A 20,870-nucleotide genomic window follows, 5' to 3' on the forward strand; every position below is an offset into this window, starting at 1 on the left:
AGAACACAGGCACTAGTCCCCTCCACCAGGAAGCCTACACAACCCACTAAACCAACCTTAGCCACTGGGGACAGACACCAAAAACAACGGGAACTACGAACCTGCAGCCTGCAAAAAGGAGACCCCAAACACAGTAACATAAGCAAAATGAGAAGACAGAAAAACACACAGCAGGAGAAGGAGCAAGATAAAAACCCACCAGACCTAACAAATGAAGAGGTAATAGGCAGTCTACCTGAAAAAGAATTCAGAATAATGATGGTAAAGATGATCCAAGATTCTATTTCCCAGATCCAAAATCTTGGAAATAGAAGAGACAAAATGCAAGAAACAGTTAACAAGGACCTAGAAGAACTAAAGATGAATCAAGCATCGATTAAAAACACAATACATGAAATAAAAAATACTCTAGATGGGATCAATAGCAGAATAACTGAGGCAGAAGAACGGATAAGTGAGGTGGAAGATAAAATAGTGGAAATAACTGCTGCAGAGCAAAATAAAGAAAAAAGAATGAAAAGAACAGAGGACAGTCTCAGAGACCTCTGGGACAACATTAAACACACCAACATTCGAATTATAGGGGTTCCAGAAGAAGAAGAGAAAAAGAAAGGGACTGAGAAAATATTTGAAGAGATTATAGTTGAAAACTTCCCTAATATGGCAAAGGAAATAGTTAATCAAGTCCAGGAGGCACAGAGAGTCCCATACAGAATAAATCCAAGGAGAAATACGCCAAGACACATATTAATCAAACTGTCAAAAATTAAACACAAAGAAATCATATTAAAAGCAACAAGGCAAAAACAACAAATAACACACAAGGGAATCCCCATCAGGATAACAGCTGATCTCTCAGCAGAAACTCTACAAGCCAGAAGGGAGTGGCAGGACATAATTAAAGTGATGAAGGAGAAAAACCTGCAACCAAGATTACTCTACCCAGCAAGGATCTCATTCAGATTTGATGGAGAAATTAAAATCTTCACAGACAAGCAAAAACTGAGAGAGTTCAGCACCACCAAACCAGCTTTACAACAAATGCTAAAGGAACTTCTCTAGGCAAGAAACACAACAGAAGAAAAAGACCTACAATAACGAACCCAAAACAATTAAGAAAATGGGAATAGGAACATACATATCGATAATTACCTTAAATGTAAATGGACTAAATGCTCCCACCAAAAGACACAGATTGGCTGAATGGATACAAAAACAAGACCCACGGGCTTCCCTGGTGGCGCAGTGGTTGAGAGTCCGCCTGCCGATGCAGGGGACACGGGTTCGTGCCCCGGTCCGGGAAGATCCCACATGCCGCGGAGCGGCTGGGCCCGTGAGCCATGGCCGCTGAGCCTGCGTGTCCGGAGCCTGTGCTCCACAACGGGGAGAGGCCACAACAGTGAGAGGCCCGCGTACCGCAAAAAAAAAAAAAAAAAAAAAAAAAAAACAAGACCCATATATATGCTGTCTACAAGAGACCCACTTCAGGGCTTCCCTGGTGGCGCAGTGGTTGAGAGTCCGCCTGCCGATGCAGGGGACACGGGTTCGTGCCCCGATCCCGGAAGATCCCACATGCCGCGGAGCGGCTGGGCCCGCGAGCCATGGCCGCGGAGCCTGTGTGTCCGGAGCCTGTGCTCCGCAACGGGAGAGGCCACAGCAGTGAGAGGCCCGCGTACAGCAAAAAAAAAAAAAAAAAAAAAAAGAGAACCACTTCAGACCTAGAGACACATACAGACTGAAAGTAAGGGGATGGGAAAAGATATTCCATGCAAATGGAAACCAAAAGAAAGCTGGAGTAGCAATTCTCATATCAGACAAAATAGACTTTAAAATAAAGACTACTAGAAGAGACAAAGAAGGACACTACATAATGATCAAGGGATCGATCCAAGAAGAAGATATAACAATTGTAAATATTTATGCACCCAACATAGGAGCACCTCAATACATAAGGCAAATACTAACAGCCATAAGAGGGGAAATCGACAGTAACACAATTATAGTAGGGGACTTTAACACCCAACTTTCACCAATGGACAGATCATGCAAAATGAAAATAAATAAGGAAACACAAGCTTTAAATGACACATTAAACAAGATGGACTTAACTGATACCAATAGGACATTCCATCCAAAAACAACAGAATACACATTTTTCTCAAGTGCTCATGGAACATTCTCCAGGATAGATCATATCTTGGGTCACAAATCAAGCCTTGGTAAATTTAAGAAAATTGAAATTGTATCAAGTATCTTTTCTGACCACAATGCTATGAGACTAGATATCAGTTACAGGAAAAGAGCTGTAAAAAATACAAACACATGGAGGCTAAACAATACACTACTTAATAACGAAGTGATCACTGAAGAAATCAAAGAGGAAATTAAAAAATACCTAGAAACAAATGACAATGGAGACACGACGACCCAAAACTTATGGGATGCAGCAAAAGCAGTTCTAAGAGGGAAGTTTATAGCAATACAATCCCACCTTAAGAAACAGGAAACATCTCGAATAAACAACCTAACCTTGCACCTAAAGCAATTAGAGAAAGAAGAACAAAAACATCCCAAAGTTAGCAGAAGGAAAGAAATCATAAAAATCAGACCAGAAATAAATGAAAAAGAAATGAAGGAAACGATAGCAAAGATCAATAAAACTAAAAGCTGGTTCTTTGAGAAGATAAACAAAATTGATAAACCATTAGTCAGACTCATCAAGAAAAAAAGGGAGAAGACTCAAATCAATAGAATTAGAAATGAAAAAGGAGAAGTAACAACTGACACTGCAGAAATACAAAAGATCATGAGAGATTACTATAAGCAACTCTATGCCAATAAATTGGACAACCTGGAAGAAATGGACAAATTCTTAGAAATGCACAACCTGCCAAGACTGAATCAGGAAGAAATAGAAAATATGAACAGACCAATCACAAGCACTGAAATTGAAACTGTTATAAAAAATCTTCCAACAAACAAAAGCCCAGGACCAGATGGCTTCACAGGCGAATTCTATCAAGCATTTAGAGAAGAGCTAACACCTATCCTTCTGAAACTCTTCCAAAATATAGCAGAGGGAGGAACACTCCCAAACTCATTCTACGAGGCCACCATCACCTTGATACCAAAACCAGACGAGGATGTCACAAAGAAAGAAAACTACAGGCCAATATCACTGATGAACATAGATGCAAAAATCCTCAACAAAATACTAGCAAACAGAATCCAACAGCACATTAAAAGGATCATACAACATGATCAAGTGGGGTTTATTCCAGGAATGCAAGGATTCTTCAATATACGCAAATCAATCAACGTGATACACCATATTAACAAATTGAAGGAGAAAAACCATATGATCATCTCAATAGATGCAGAGAAAACTTTTGACAAAATTCAACACCCATTTATGATAAAAACCCTGCAGAAAGTAGGCATAGAGGGAACTTTCCTCAACATCATAAAGGCCATATATGACAAACCCACAGCCAGCATCGTCCTCAATGGTGAAAAACTGAAACCATTTCCACTAAGATCAGGAACAAGACAAGGTTGCCCACTCTCACCACTCTTATTCAACATAGTTTTGGAAGTTTTAGCCACAGCAATCAGAGAAGAAAAGGAAATAAAAGGAATCCAAATTGGAGAAGAAGAAGTAAAGCTGTCACTGTTTGCAGATGACATGATACTATACATAGAAAATCCTAAAGATGCTACCAGAAAACTACTAGAGCTAATCAATGAATTTCTTAAAGTTGCAGGATACAAAATTAATGCACAGAAATCTCTGGCATTCCTATATACTAATGATGAAAAATCTGAAAGTGAAATCAAGGAAACACTCCCATTTACCATTGCAACAAAAAGAATAAAATATCTAGGAATAAACCTACCTAAGGAGACAAAAGACCTGTATGCAGAAAATTATAAGACACTGATGAAAGAAATTAAAGATGATACAAATAGATGGAGAGATGTACCATGTTCTTGGATTGGAAGAATCAACATTGTGAAAATGACTCTACTACCCAAAGCAATCTACAGATTCAATGCAATCCCTATCAAACTACCACTGGCATTTTTCACAGAACTAGAACAAAAAATTTCACAATTTGTATGGAAACACAAAAGACCCCGAATAGCCAAAGCAATCTTGAGAATGAAAAATGGAGCTGGAGGAATCAGGCTCCCTGACTTCAGACTATACTACAAAGCTACAGTAATCAAGACAGTATGGTACTGGCACAAAAACAGAAAGATAGATCAATGGAACAGGATAGAAAGCCCAGAGATAAACCCACGGACATATGGTCACCTTATCTTTGATAAAGGAGGCAGGAATGTACAGTGGAGAAAGGACAGTCTCTTCAATAAGTGGTGCTGGGAAAACTGGATAGGGACATGTAAAAGTATGAGATTAGATCACTCCCTAACACCATACACAAAAATAAGCTCAAAATGGATTAAAGACCTAAATGTAAGGCCAGACACTATCAAACTCTTAGAGGAAAACATAGGCAGAACACTCTATGACATAAATCACAGCAAGATCCTTTTTGACCCACCTCCTAGAGACATGGAAATAAAGACAAAAATAAACACATGGGACCTAATGAAACTTAAAAGCTTTTGCACAGCAAAGGAAACCATAAACAAGACCAAAAGACAACCCTCAGAATGGGAGAAAATATTTGCAAATGAAGCAACTGACAAAGGATTAATCTCCAAAATTTATAAGCAGCTCATGCAGCTCAATAACAAAAAAACAAACAACCCAATCCAAAAATGGGCAGAAGACCTAAATAGACATTTCTTCACAGAAGATATACAGACTGCCAACAAACACATGAAAGGATGCTCAACATCTTTACTCATTAGAGAAATGCAAATCAAAACTACAATGAGATATCATCTCACACCAGTCAGAATGGCCATCATCAAAAAATCTAGAAACAATAAATGCTGGAGGGTGTGGAAAAAAGGGAACACTCTTGCACTGCTGGTGGGAATGTGAATTGGTACAGCCACAATGGAGAACGGTATGGAGGTTCCTTAAAAAACTACAAATAGAACTACCATATGACCCAGCAATCCCACTACTGGGCATATACCCTGAGAAAACCATAATTCAAAAAGAGACATGTACCAAAATGTTCCTAGCAGCCCTATTTACAATAGCCCGGAGATGGAAACAACCTAAGTGTCCATCATCGGATGAATGGATAAAGAAGATGTGGCACATATATACAATGGAATATTACTCAGCCATAAAAAGAAACGAAATTGAGTTATTTGTAGTGAGGTGGATAGACCTAGAGTCTGTCATACAGAGTGAAGTAAGTCAGAAAGAGAAAGACAAATACTGTATGCTAACACATATATATGGAATTTAAGAAAAAAAAATGTCATGAAGAGCATAGGGGTAAGACAGGAATAAAGACACAGACCTACTAGAGAATGGACTTGAGGATATGGGGAGGGGGAAGGGTAAGCTGTGACAAAGTGAAAGAGCGGCATGGACATATATACACTACCAAACGTAAGGTAGATAGCTAGTGGGAAGCAGCCGCATAGCACAGGGAGATCAGCTCGGTGCTTTGTGACCGCCTGGAGGGGTGGGATAGGGAGGGTGGGAGGGAGACGCAAAAGGGAGGGGATATGGAAACATATGTATATGTATAACTGATTAAATTTGTTATAAAGCAAAAAAAAAAAAAAAAAAGCCACGAAATGTAGCAGCTTGAAACAAAAAAGAAAAAAAAAAAAGAAAAAGAAAAATCAAACCAAGTCTGATTTACTTCAGAGCCCACAGCTTCTACCACTCCACACAAAGCTCAGAAAGGCCATTTATTCCAGCCTTCTTTGTAAAGAAGTATGGACAACTGGTCAACCCATCTCTGCTCAATCTGCTTCTTTATCTGGGTTGTTACATGCCAGAGAAGAAGCTCCAGGCCGACTATAACTGCGTAATTCTAATTCAGAGCTTCCCAAACTGTAGGCATTTATGTTCCACTATCAGGATTGTTTATTATTATTTAATATTTAAATTGCTCTAAGGTGTATTTTTACTGAAATAAATTTGTTCCAAAAAGACATTTTATATCATTACTATGAGCAGTAATAAAATAGTGATTAAGAACACATTCTGGAGACTTTTAAAGCAAGTTTAAGAGATCTTTGGGATAACATCAAACATGCCAGCCTTTGCATTATAGGGGTCTCAGAAGGAGAAGAGAGAGTGAAGGGGGTCAACAATGTATTTAATGAAATCATGGCTAAAAAATTCTCAAGACTGAAGGAGGAAACAGATTTCCAGGTGCAGGAAGCACGGAGGGTCCCAAACAAGAAGAACCCAAACAGACCCACACCAAGACACTTCATAATTAAAATGGCAAGTTAAAGAGAGGATTCTAAAAGCAACAACAGAAAAATAAAGAGTCAGTTACAAGGGAACCCCCATAAGGCTATCAGCTGATTTCTCTACAGAAACTTTACAGGAGAGGAAAGAAATATTTAAAGTGCTGACAGGGAAGAATCTGCAACTTCGGATACTCTGCCCAGCAAGATTATCACTTAGAATTGAAAGAGAGATAAAGAAATTCTCAGATAAGCAAAAACTAAAAGCGCCCATCAATAATAAGCTGATCCTAAAAGAAACGTTAAAAGGGCTTCTCTAAGAAAAGTCTATAACAAGGAGTAAGCATCTATAGGAAAGGAAATATCCCACCAGTGAAGGCAAATATATAGTAAAGGCTGAGGATCAACAACTTAATCTAGTACAGAGATTAGAAGAGCACATACTGGGTTCAAATCCCATCTCCACCACTTATTTAGCTTTGTGACCTCAGATAACTTAGTTTACCTCCCTGCTTGAGTTTCTCATCTGGGAAGGGAAGTAATAATAGCACCCAACTCATAGACTTGCCATGGGGATTAATTAGATAAAATCATGGTAAACACAATGGTGCCCTGCATGGATTAAATATTCAAGAACTATTAGCTATTGTTATCATTAGTACATAAGTGGAAAACCCAAACCACCTTCTGTAAACCAAAGGTAACCATATAAATCAATACTAGGAAAACAAGCCATGATTCTTAAATCTGGCCATGCAGTGCTGCTCTAAGGTTACAGGCCTCAGGCTTGCTCTCTTTTTCTTAAAAGGCAATATTAGTAAGTGTTCAAGGATAGCACCAAACCAAGCCTTTCTCTTTGGGTATAGTCAGGAGGATGAAAGGCGATTGAAAGGAAAGGACGTTTTTGTACGTGACTCAGTGGGGTTTAATCTTTGGCCTAGGCATGTCCTGAAATCAAAAGTGCTGTCAGCTGGACATGAACCCCATGTTCAGAAAGACATGTTATGAAGTGCTTCAGTGCACACAGGCAAATGGGCTTCCTCGCCTCTTCAGGAGTCCAAGTTCTGCTCTGAGATAAAACTGTCCCTGTCTTGTCTCCATCCCAAGAGTTTGTGATAACTGCTGGATATGTATTCTGTACTGAATACCCCCTAAGGGTAAGGATGGCATCTTAGACAGATTTTACTCCACACTTGACCCAGATTTACATAGGAGGTAGCCCTTATTAAAGACAGAAAAAGTGTTGATGTGGGGACAGCCACACATGATGATCAGAATGCATCTGAGGGGTCTGGGTCTGCCAGGAAGGAGGCCTGCTCTAAAGGGAATCAGACTGTTGAAATTTACAAGCCAACAGAGCCCACTGTCCAATTTTAGATATGATAATGGGTGTCAGGACACGAATGCTTCCTGCCAGTGCATGCTTCATCCAGGAGATCATGGGAGGAAGCACCGGCTAGAACTGGAAAGGCCTCAGGTTGTGTCCGTCATCAAGTCTGGAATCAACAACAGCTGACATTCCAAGGATCCGCAGAGGGCTGGAGAATTGGATGGAAAGAAATCCTAGCAACTGGCTGTGAGGAAGAAGCATTAACTTCCTCTTTCCTCTTCTCATTTACTCATTAAAACAAAGCAAACAAAAACTTTATTGTGTATCTACTATGTAGATAGTTCTGTTACCACACTAGACCCTATATAGATGGCAATGTTTGTGTCTCTAAATGTCTTACAGCTCAGTAAGGGATACCAGTAAAAGTAACTGTGGTCCAAGATACAAAGCAAAATAATTAGACACAAGTTATAAAGGAATTTACAAAAGGGAGATGTCATTTACAACCATGGGAGCTGTGTCTTTAAGGATGATAAGACTCAGATGATTCAAACTAAGAAAAAAGACACAAGAAACAGAGGAGGACATGCAAGCCAACATGTGTGGGAAATACAAGGCATGTTCTAGGAATAGTGGGTAGTGTAATAAAGCTAGACTCTAGCAGAGAGCTTAAAGAAGTGAGTGCAATGATTTGGGACCAGTTAATGGACAGTCTTTGAATGACAAGATAAGGGGTTTCTGGTGCTAAAGGCAAAATCCATCTTTCCCTAAATCCTGCTTAGGAGTATGGACTGTGAGACACCAAGGAGTCATTGAGGTTGCCTGGACCATGCGGCATGTTCTCTGCCGTTGCCACCAGCTCCAGACACAAGCTTAATTGTGCAGATGGATTCACTGTCCCCCTCCATTTCCTGCAGCCCATGCACTCTCATGGTTTTGGAGATTATGTGAGCTCCTGCTGGAGAACTGGAAGCCACATAAAGCTCCAACTGCTTCAATTATTTGGTTGGGTGGGCCAAGGCACTTTACCCACAGCGAGAGGGTGGGAGCTTGGGGAGATGAGCAGAGAGAAGAAAAAGGGAATCTTAGAGCATTTCTGAGATCCCCAGTCCCCGCACGGCCAAGGTCACTGCTCTGCAGCTAAACGTCGCAGTGTACATTTGTCTCTTCTCCCCTTCTTTGCCCAGACCCACATGATAAGCACTGGGATGAAATGCCCCCTTGCCTAGTGACAAAACAGTAGCAGCAGCTGTGGCCCTCTCTTCAGCGAGGTAATGAGGATTCATTTCCATTTTATCACTTCTGTCACGTCTGCTTTTTTCCCTCTGCGTTATTTTATTATTATGGCTGAAATTGATTGCCGTAGCCGAGCAGGCCTAAATCCCATCACTTCATCCTCCCTCCCTCCAGCTCCCTTGAGTCCTTTCCTCTCAGCCTTGTCTCTCTTTGCTCAACATCCTTCCCCTGGCCACCTCCTCCTACTGTGGTATGTTAACAGGAAAGAAAAACTCATTTGAAACAATTTACAATGTGACTCAGCAATCTGTGTTCTCCTAACCGCCCTGCCAGGCTGAAGGCAGAAAGCAGCCACCAATTCGGGTGCTTTGTGATGAGACAGAGTCGGGTACCAGTCTATCGAACTGCTTTATAGTGGGAGGGCCCCGAGAAGGCTCCGACACGGAGCTGCAAAGAAGATGCCTGATGAGGCAATCCGTAGGTGGTTTTGGAAAGGCAAAAGATAAGAGGAAGAAAAGTGGTAGCTGTTGTAGGGGACATCATTCTGTCATGTTCTATTGTCTGTGAGTGTGCCCTGGACAAATTGGCTTCTGGAGGTGCTGTATATGGCAAGACTCAGGATTCCTGCTGAGCCTTGAAGCCTGGTTTCTCTAAGTCAGTTTCTTACAATTTCTTAAGCATTGCCTCCAGGTACGCACTGTGAGCTAGAAAAGGCTAGGGGTGGAAGGATGGTTGGAGGAAGAAACATATCACACGTAAACGTGAATGGGTATACGGATTTAAGAGCGTCCTTCTTGGAGGGAGAGAAGGAGGGTACTTAGTGTGGAACCACCATGGATCAGACTCACTGGTAGGTCTTTAATGCTTGGTGAGTTTCAGATGCCAATTCAGATCTTCCTGAGCACGAGACCCTTGGTATTTCCATTTGACCAACATTGGTCAGATGCGTGGCAGTTGCAGAGCAGCCTCCATCCCAATTGGTTTACTCAGAGGGAACATTCGCTTGCACTCACTTACTTATGTTAATACCTTGGGCTCTAACATTTTTGCAATTCCTAGAACATGGTGAAATTTTAAACTTGTAAACTACCCAAAAAAATACTCCTAATTTTCTAATCTAGTATAAGAAGAATGGGGAAAAAGTAATTCTATCTGGCCTGGTAAAGTTTAGAAATAAATCTCCAAGGTTAGGGTTTCCTTTTTAAATCTCTCCCTGTTGCCACTTGAGAAAATTAACAGTTTTTTTTGTTTTGTTTTGTATTTTTGTTTTGGGGTGTTTGTTTGTTTGTTTGTTTGCTTTTCAAAAGAAAGCTGGTCTAGATGGGCACTGTTTGGGTTAAGGACATTTTAACAGGCATGCCTTTTCAGCAGAGCTTACCTTGTGCAACATAAACCCGTTCATCTTTTTGTATCCCCAGTATGGATTAGACCAGACTACACAAAACCCTGGGGTGTCAGTGTGGAGGCTGCGGGATGGTGCATTGCATTTCACCATGGAACAGAACAATGAGTTTGCACCTGACAAAGCCCAGACTGCCTCCAGAGCTGCTAAAAATGCCTGCCTCACTGCTCCTTTATCTGCTCTTGCCCACCTGACCTTTCACAGATCATATTTTTCTTCTATTAGGGGATCCAGTTCGCATATGTGCTAAGAATTGTGTGGGTCCTGGATGAGAAATATGTAAGACGCCGGCCTTTGAAAGTCACAAAGTCTCCAGCTCCCTCCTTACCTCTGTCCTGCAAGCCCCTTACTCGGGCTGTCTTGCCCCTACTCCAGGCCACTGCATCTTGCTTGAATCCCTGATTTTCCATGGCTACCCAACCAGGTTCTAAATCTGCCCACTTCCTGGACAAGCTTGCCTTCATATATTGCCCCACATCTTACACATCAATGGTCTGATATTAGCCCCCATCCAGTTTTATGGAACTTCTGGGCTTACAGTAGAATGAAGAATTTGGCTGCTTTTAGCAATCCTTTCCTTACCTGCTAAGATAAATATCGGTTGAATGAAGGGACACATGACTGAATGAATGCCCCCTCCTCTGATGATCCCCTTACCTGAGCCTTTATGTCCAATTCCAGGGATCGTTCCAGGGCCTGGGAAACTTGCCCATTAGGAGTGAGTTGGACCCTGGATGGCTACTGAATCTGCTCTCTCCCTGTTGAGAGAACTTTGAAACTTTGCTCATCCTGTATCTTGGAAGCCTGAGCTTCCAAATGTAGCCTTGGAGAACGAGAAACCACTTTATTTTTGGCTGGCAGTGAGAAGGCCCCTCAACCCCAGGAAAGGAAGGATTTAATGTTTCTTGAACTCCATAAATCTGGCCTCATTCTACTCAACTCACTGAAACTTGATTCAGATTTATTTTGTGAAACTACTAAAAGCTGCTGCTCTGGCCCCTAAGCCATCAAGAGGTGTCCAGGTCCCCATGGCTAGGCTGGAGCTCATTGGAGAAGCCAGGAGAGATCTACCAAAAAAGTCTGGGGGTTGAGTAAGAGGAAGCTATTGGCATCCTGCTGGCTTGGGTTTGAATCCTGGTCTCGCCACCTTTTAGCTATTTGAGATTTGGGGTAAATTATCAAATCTTTTTGAGCACACATTTTCTCATCTGAATATGGTGATGCTAATTCCTTGTCTCTAGCCTCGTTGTGTGAGAATTAAATAGCCTGACAGATGAGAAAATTCCTAGCCTAGTGCCTGGCATTCAAACAACATCCCTTCTCTTCTGATAACTTCCAGAACTGTTATATTTGGTTCTCCAGAGCCAAAGACACCTGCAAACTCTCTTTGGGTCAAAACTTCTGATATTGAGCTTTCATTTTCTCCAATTCCTTCAAACTCCTATGTTAAAATCATAGAATCCAGCTTCTGTCATCTACACGGTCCCCTAGGCACTGGCTTCAGAAGCTCTGCCATTTCGATTGCCATATAACTTTCCAGTTAAGAAAATCTATTTTTAAAAATCCCAATGCATCTGGCAAGTTCAAGTTTATTGCTCAAAAAGCTCTTAAGAAACTTGGCTTAAAGGAAGAGTATACTTATATTTCAAGCTATGCCAGAGCCCTACATCCAAAGTAGCTTGATCCCAAATTTTAGGCATTGGGATATATGATGAGACCACGTAGCAAATATAGGATTCCAGATCCTACTGCCAAATTCCCTGACATGTTGAAACTTTTCACAATTCCTCCATTCTTAGAGAAGATTTTACCTACTGGAGAACTGAGTTGGGTGAGGGTACATGGAATCAGACCTCATGCTATGGTTCCAGTGAGATGTCATATCCAATATGTCACCAGTGACACTTCCAGAACAGATGAGGTGGGCTCTGACTGTGTCAAAACAATTTGCAGGGACACCTCACCTGGCTTGCTCTCCCCTGCACTTTGTCTAGAAGTCATGACTCTTGTCCTTAACTTTGGATCCACCCCAATTCAACCTCTCTTTGAGTCTAGGGTCTATCATTCCTATCAGTGTGACCGCTCTTGGCATTGATAAAAGATTTTCTTAACATATTCTCTTGGGAATTTCTCTTAACCCCACATTACATTAACATGTATTATCCTTGACCTTCTTCTACAAATCATCTTCTTTCTGCAGCAGACTCCAACAAGTTCCATCTCAAATATTTTCTTCTCTGTGAGGCCTTTCCTTGTCCTCCAGGTCAAACGAAGTGTTCTCATGGCACTCTTTCAAAGTCTGTGCTGACCAAAATACTTTATAATTTAGGAGTTTACATAGGTTTCCATCTATCACCATACTGGGAAATCTTCCCTATATTTTCAGCACTGGGTGCATAGCTGGACACACACATTGAATGAATGAATAAATAAACAGTGTAACTACCAATTATTTTTATTTTCATTTGTTCTCAACTCGTTGCTGGGATGGTAGGATATATGCTGAGCCCGGAACCCAATCTCACAGTAAACTGATTATTATAAGCGTTAGTCACTAAGACACCGTTTCTCAAACTTTAGCATGTATCAGAATAAACTGGAGTGCTTGTTAAAGCACAGATATCTAAGCTCCAGCCCAAGAGTCCCTGATTCAGGAGGTCTGGGGTGGGACCGGAGAGAATTTGCTTTTCTCACAAATTCCCTGGGGTGAATGATGATGTTGCTGGTCCTGGAACCATCTTCAGATAACCTCTGTTATAAAATGTATCTGTATGTAAAATCACCCTTGAAAATGCCTCACCTATTTTATAATGCTATTTGATTTTCCATGGTCTTTTTACAAGTTGCCTACTCTATTTGGTTGGCATGGTGACCACCATTGGATTGGGAACATGAGCCTGGGGGATTCTGCCCAGACATTCACCCCAAACTTGGGGAACCTCAAAGAACTTGAAGTTGAAGGGATGGGCAAAAAAGATGTACCATTACCTTGAGATGTACCTTGTACATAGAATAGGAAAGAAAGAAAGGAAGGAAGGAAGGAAGGAAGGAAGGGAGGGAGGGAGGAAAAGAAAGAAAGAAACAAAGAAACAAAGAAAGAAAGAAAGAAAGAAAGAAAGAAAGAAAGAAAGAAAGAAAGAAAGAAAGAAAAAGAAAGAAAAGAAAAAAGAACATTTATACAGTAATGATAGCACAGGGTTTGCCTCCTTCTAGCTTCCCTTTATTTTTTTAACATCTTTATTGGAGTATAATTGCTTTACAATGGGGCTAGCTTCCCTTTAAAATCAATATGATTTGGGCTTCCCTGGTGGCGCAGTGGTTGAGAGTCCGCCTGCCGATGCAGGGGACACGGGTTCGTGCCCCGATCCCGGAAGATCCCACATGCCGCGGAGCGGCTGGGCCCGCGAGCCATGGCCGCGGAGCCTGTGTGTCCGGAGCCTGTGCTCCGCAACGGGAGAGGCCACAGCAGTGAGAGGCCCGCGTACAGCAAAAAAAATAAATAAATAAATAAATAAAATAAAATAAAATAAAATCAATATGATTTTTTTAAAAAAATCACAACTTCCTCAACGGCTAAGACTGTGCATCAGAAATTTTCCAAATATGGAAGAAGTTATTCCTGTCTGTGGTTTCAGAGAACAGATGAGTTCAAAACTTACTGCTCATGCCCCATCCATTTACATAGTCAGAAGGCCAGTAAGCCTAGAGATGGGCCAATAAAGGCTAAAATGCATGAATTTATGATAAAGGTATGGGGATGAATTAGGGCGACACACAATCTGCAATGAAAAAGAAGTTTACAGAAAGGTTTCAAATAGGGAAATGTTTTTAAATGTAGTTAAAGGGACAGAACATGTATTAAGAACACTAAAAATAAAATTAACAGAGTAGGAAATTAAGGCAGTATGTAGATAATAAACTAGAGATCTAGGAATGCAGAGGGGAATAATAAAAAGTTAAAGAAGAAACTAAATGGATGTACAACATAATAGAATATTTATTTATTATCTTAGGCTGTAATTCACAAAAGTTAGGGAACATTTTTCACTGTTGTTTCTCTAGCACACATTAGTCACATAATGATTTCTTTTTCCTTAAAGGAATGGTAAGAATGACAAAAAATATAGACTCATGTATTAATAAATGGCATCCTCAGGAAGGATCCAGAACAAACAAGCAAAAATAATTATCAAACACTTAACAGAAGAAAACATATTTAAACTGAAAAAAAAGAACCACTCTTACATAATCCAAAATTACTGACAAACAAAGATGAAAAATTTAACACACTGGGCTTCCCTGGTGGCGCAGTGGTTGAGAGTCCGCCTGCCGATGCAGGGGACGTGGGTTTGTGCCCCGGTCCGGGAGGATCCCGCATGCCGTGGAGCGGCTGGGCCCGTGAGCCGTGGCCGCTGGGCCTGCGCGTCCAGAGCCTGTGCTCCACAACGGGAGAGGCCACAGCAGTGAGAGGCCCGTGTACCACAAAAATGAAAAAAAAAAAAAATTAACACACTAAAAAGAAATTCTTACCAAGATAAAACAGAGAAATACAATTTGTTTTTAAAAAGGAATAAGGTTAACATCAGACTTTTTTGTTTATTGCATTGCCAGCTGATAAATACCTACTAAATTTTAAGTGAGGAATTGTTGTTACTCAATAATTCTGTCCCCAGGTAACATTTTGTTTTGAGGCAGGATTATGAGAAGAACCTTTTTCAGATGTGTATGGGTCTAGAAAATAGTTTATCCATTTAAAAAAAAAGTTGTTCTCAGGCTACATGAGCTAGCTGGGAGATGAATCATAAATAAAACCTTATGATGGAGTTTATTCATTATTTTAATTTCTTTCTGTCTTTTTAAATCACCAATTTCAACTTTTATATTCATGAATTTCTTAATGTTTTTAGCATATTTTTATTTTTTTGTTACTTCTTCATTGAATATGTAGGAGTCACATAATTATTATTATTTTTTTATCTTTCACCCCTTTCACCCACCTCCCCAGCCTCCACTTCTGGCAACCACCAAACTGTTCTCTATATCTCTTGAGTTTGTTTGTTTGTTTTTTGGATTCCACATACAAGTCAGATCATACAGTATTTGTCTTTCTCTGCCTGACTTATTTCATTTAGCATACTGCCCTCAAGTTACATTCATGTTGTCCCAAGTAGCAGGATTTCTCTTTCTATGGCTGAATTATATATACATCACACTTTCTTTCTCCATTCATCTTTCAGTGGGCACTTACATTGTTTTCATATCTTGCCTAATGTAAGTAATGCTGCAATGAACGTGAAGGTATCAATGCCCTTTTGAGATAGTGATTTTGTTTTCTTCAGATAAATACCCAGAAATAGAATTGCTGCATCATACAGTAGTTCTATTTTTATTTGTTGAGGAACCTCCATATGTTTTCCATAGTGGCTGCACCAATTTACATTCCCATCAGCAGTGCAGGAGGGTTCCCTTTTCTCCACATTCTCACCAACACTTGCTATTTCTTGTTTTTGTTTTTGTTTGTTTGTTTTTTTGTGGTACGCGGGCCTCTCACTGCTGTGGCCTCTCCCATTGGGGAGCACAGGCTCCGGACGCGCAGGCTCAGCGGCCATGGCTCACAGGCCCAGCCGCTCCACGGCATGTGGGATCTTCCTGGACCGGGGCACGAACCCGTGTCCCCTGCAGCGGCAGGCGGACTCTCAACCACTGCGCCACCAGGGAAGCCCTATTTCTTGTATTTTGATAGTAGCCATTCTAGTAGGTGTGAGATACTATCTTTTTGTGGTTTTGATTTGCATTTCCCTGATGATTAGTGATGCTGAGCACCTTTTCCTGTACCTTTTGTCATATTTATAATATGTGGACCTTTCAAATAAGTTTTAAAGATATTCTAGATGGCTGTGGGCCATTCTAGGCCCCCATTTTAAAACACTCATGGCAGAAGGGAAAGGCTTGATGTGTGAAGAAAGTAAAGACAGAGAGGTATCATAAAATCTCCTTGACTGTAGTTACTCTATTTCTCATTATTGTCCATGAGAAATTGTTTAAACAGCTGCCAGATCATTCTGATTAGCACCTCTGTGGAGGAAAACAGATTTAAGTGCCAATAAAAATACATTAAGAGACTTGACTAAGTATAATATCCAAGCACAGACAATTTCCCTCTCAATGGTTACAACAATGCATTAGTACATGAGGTCATCTTTTTCCCATGGAGTGTGCTGAATTTCTCCTTTTTCTCAGTTGTATGGGTATTCTGCTTAATCTGATATTCACAGATTAAGTGAATTTATTCTTCTTCTTAGTAACAACAATCATTTATTTTTTGAAAACTCACGTAAACCTTATTTCAGTTTTAAGTTATCAGTTTGTGTGGGGTTTGCCTGTAGGAATGGGAAAAGATGAGAATAGAGGGTAGTTACAGGGTTTGCTGCCCCTCTTCCAATCTAAACACTCTTGGAACACGTAGGTCTCACACATTTTACTAGAGTCATACCACATAGGCATTTGCCAGAGGAAAATTTCAAGTTTGCATCACTAAAAAATCTCTTCTTTTAAGAGTTGTTTTGTATGCCCTTCAAAGCTCATGGCAACAGCGCCACCCACCAGCACCTCTGCCCAGGTTATACCTTCTTTTGCAGAATTTGTGACTCTTGGATCTTCCTTTTAACAGTTTGATCCTATCAGCTCCTTTGATGACATGGAACTCCCCACTGTAACACCTCCTTCCTTTAGAAGGGTTGAGTGTTGGCTCTACTAATTATTTATGCCTCCATTTTGGAAAAGGACAGTCTTATGCTGCAGAGTTGGCTCCTTCTTCATTGTAATAACTCTGCCAGAATAATAAGAGTTTCTCATTTCCTGTGCTGGGCACCAGATGGGTCCTGAGAAGAGCTGATGCTGCTTGTGGGACCTAGAGGTCCTACTAGTTCTCTAGGTTCACTCATATTTGTTCTGATTTCTTCCTGGCTAGATTTTCTGGGGAACAGAGAAGCTGAATCTCTCCTCCACCTCTCATCCTTCTTCAAATCTCTTTCAACACTAACATATAAATTTGCTTCCCAAAATGTAAAGTGCCATAGAGCCACACAACATTTCTAATAAGGCCTTCTAAAACAGATTAAGCTTGCACAAGCATTTGCCCAGAGAGAAGGCTGAAGCATGGAGACTAAATATGTCCTAGTAATTTTCAGAATGCACTGGCCCCTCTTTTTACTATATCAAAGCCTACAAAGGCAGCATTTCTCTTGTATTAACTTGATATGGTACCTTCTACCAACATCAGGTATTTAATGAAATTGATCTAGCAAGACCACTACTTATTTGGGATCTGGAATGTATCCCATCTTTGCAGAATACTGGAGATGGAATGGGAGAATTTATATGCTTTGAAAAATCAGACTATGGTCTGGTATATTTTAGCTAGATTTATTCTATAATATATAATCACATACAGGCATAAGTAAAATGCTTTAGGCTTGAAGTATGGCAAAATATTTTAGAGATAGCATAATATAATACAAAGTACCAGTTTGGAAGTTTGAATACTGGCTGATCTACATATAAACTGGGTGATATTCTGTGATTTAGTTAATCTGTTTGAGGGTCACATTCTTCACCATTAAAATATACATAAAGATAACATTCTTTTTTTGTTCAAATGCATTCTTTTCCCCTTTTCCAGCTTGAATGAATATAATTGACATATAATATTGTGTATTAGGTGTAGAACATGATGGTTTGATGCACATATACACTGTGAAGTGATGACCACAATGGGATTAGAGAGAGAGTAGCACTAACATATATACACTACCAAACGTAAAATGGATGGCTAGTGGGAAGCAACTACATAGCACAGGGAGATCAACTTAATGCTTTGTGACCACCTAGAGGGGTAGGATAGGGAGGGTGGGAGGGAGGCTCAAGAGAGAGGGGATATGGGGATATATGTATACATATAGCTGATTCACTTTGTTATACAGCAGAAACTAACACAACATTGTAAAGCAATTATACTCCAATAAAGATATTAAAAAAAAAAACACCGCCGTCTTTAGTGACTGTGAAGATTAGAAATGCATATGTAAATCATCTAGCCCCATGCCTGGCACAAGTCAGATGCCCAATAGTGGGAGCTCATGTTTTGACTAAATGAACCTTGGATCATTTTATATGTCAAACAATATTTATGATGGATCTTTGGTCCTGTTGTTTCCCTTCCAGATCTAGCAGCTGTATTTAGGCACAAAGCTATAGTTTAAACTTATGATTTAAAAAATATGGTTAATTAAAAAAATATAGAGACACATTCTGATGAGAAGTCCACGGTCCTCCCCTCCTCATTCACAGTCTTTAGTCAGGTATATGTCTCTTGTTATAGTCATAAGCCATCTGGGCCTAACCAGGTCCTAAACAGAAAATATAGAAGAAAATATGTACGTGTCTTGGAGCTCTTCTGTGTTTGCTAAACCAGTATCCATTTCTCCTTCTGTTCATATCAGTTTCCTGATTTTCTTCAGGAAAAAAAATTTCTTCTCACTTTCTCATTCCAGGTTGTTCATGAGATGGAAAAGAGGTTGCCACATAATCCAGTTCTAGACAGCTAGAGACTTATAGTCCCCTGGCTTTGTTCATGGATGAGCTCATTAGGTAGGCTAAGCCAAAGAGATTCAATACAGGACTCTTGTCAGAAGTGTTGAAATTGTTGTAAGGATAAGGTAGAAGTCTCACTGCTGGCAGCTATCTTGCTACCAGGAGATGAGCCCAACTAAGAATGGAACTAGCACAGAAGGCACAAAAAAAGAAAAAAAGAGCTAAGTGCTGGAAAATATGAGACTGAATCCCAACAGCATAATTTGAGACCCTGGGTCTAGCCCTGCTTAACTTTTCATACTTTATTCTTGTTGTCTAAATTGTCTATTCTTTTCTATCACTTTCAACCAAAGGATACTGACTGACATACAAGGGTGAATTCAGGTTTCATGGAGCCTAAAGTTTAGATATAATTTGGATTGCCCTCTTTAAGAAAAGGAAACAACACTATAAAAAGAAAATTAGATGGAAAATAATTATTTATTGAGAATTTGAAAAGAAATCATGAATTTTAGAAGTCCAACAAATATCCCAAACTTTACAAAATCCCAAAATAAGAATTTTTTGTCAATTAATTATTTATGTAATCTTTTCTTTTTTTTTTGGCTGTATACATTTTATTTTCCTTGTCATTATATAACTATTTTTACTATCATTTTTCTAAAGACAGAATAGAATTCATGTTTCCTCTGATGGTCAATCAATATTTGTTGTTTTAAAATTTTAATAGTTCAGATTGTTTTAGATACACAAACCATAATTGCTAAGGACATTATTGTAAAAATGTGAGTTACTGTAAAGTTTGGGAAAACTTCTCTCAAGATTTTTTGACATATGAACTGTAAGATTTCAAACAATTTGAAGTTTTCTTGTATACGAATGCCTCTTGAATATTATTTGAATTGCTGCCACTCAGTATCCATTTTGTCCTAATTATTGTCAATGTCCTAGTTACAGTGATATAATATGAATTTTCTGTTACCTTTGTCTGTGTTAATGTTTCATGCCATAATAACAAGAATTTTATGTTTACTTATTTTCCAATGTGTTCATATGATTCACTTCATTAACTGGATTATCAAGCAATACCAGGGCCTTTTTTTTTTTTTTTTTTTTTTTTTTTTTTTTTTTGCGATACGCGGGCCTCTCACCGTTGTGGCCTCTCCCGTGGCGGAGCACAGGCTCTGGACATGCAGGCTCAGCGGCCATGGCTCACGGGCCCAGCTGCTCTGCAGCATGTGGGATCTTCCCAGACCGGGGCATGAACCCATGTGCCAGGGCCTATTTTTGATGAGCTTGTAAGTGGATATGCTGAATCATTGGTATATTCATTTTTTATTAATTTTTATTGGAGTATAGTTGCTTTACAATGTTGTGTTTCTACTGTACAGCAAAATGAATCAGTTATATGTATATATATATCCACTCTTTTTTAGATTTCCTTCCCATTTAGGTCACCAACAGCTCACTGAATAGAGTTCCCTTTGCTATACAGTAGGTTCTCATTAGTTTCATTGGTATATTCCTGACAAGACAGAACTTTTGTTTTGACTGGTTATAGAAGAGAACCTCATCTTCCTCTTATAATTTTACATATCTGATAATTGGAATAATTTTCCTCAGACTAGCTTCTAACTCCATTTATATAAAACTTTGTTTCTCTTTCTCTACTACCTATTTTAGTGTTGAGCATCTTAATCATATTACAGTATGATTTTTGAACCCACAACTTTGTGCCACAATACTGGATGATTCAACATGGAGAACAGGACGGGGATTCCTGGAAGCTATTCCTATGCTGGGCTGGCCAGCAATCACCTAACTACAGACATGACCACAAGTCACATAAAAATATCTCACTAAACCCAACCTAATCTTAGCTGAATCCCAACAATGCCTGCAGGCACTCCAGTTCTATCCAACATGAGGAAAGGTATTGGGGGAGGTGGG

This window comes from Mesoplodon densirostris, chromosome 4 (assembly GCF_025265405.1).
Source record: "Mesoplodon densirostris isolate mMesDen1 chromosome 4, mMesDen1 primary haplotype, whole genome shotgun sequence".
Classification (NCBI taxonomy): domain Eukaryota; kingdom Metazoa; phylum Chordata; class Mammalia; order Artiodactyla; family Ziphiidae; genus Mesoplodon; species Mesoplodon densirostris.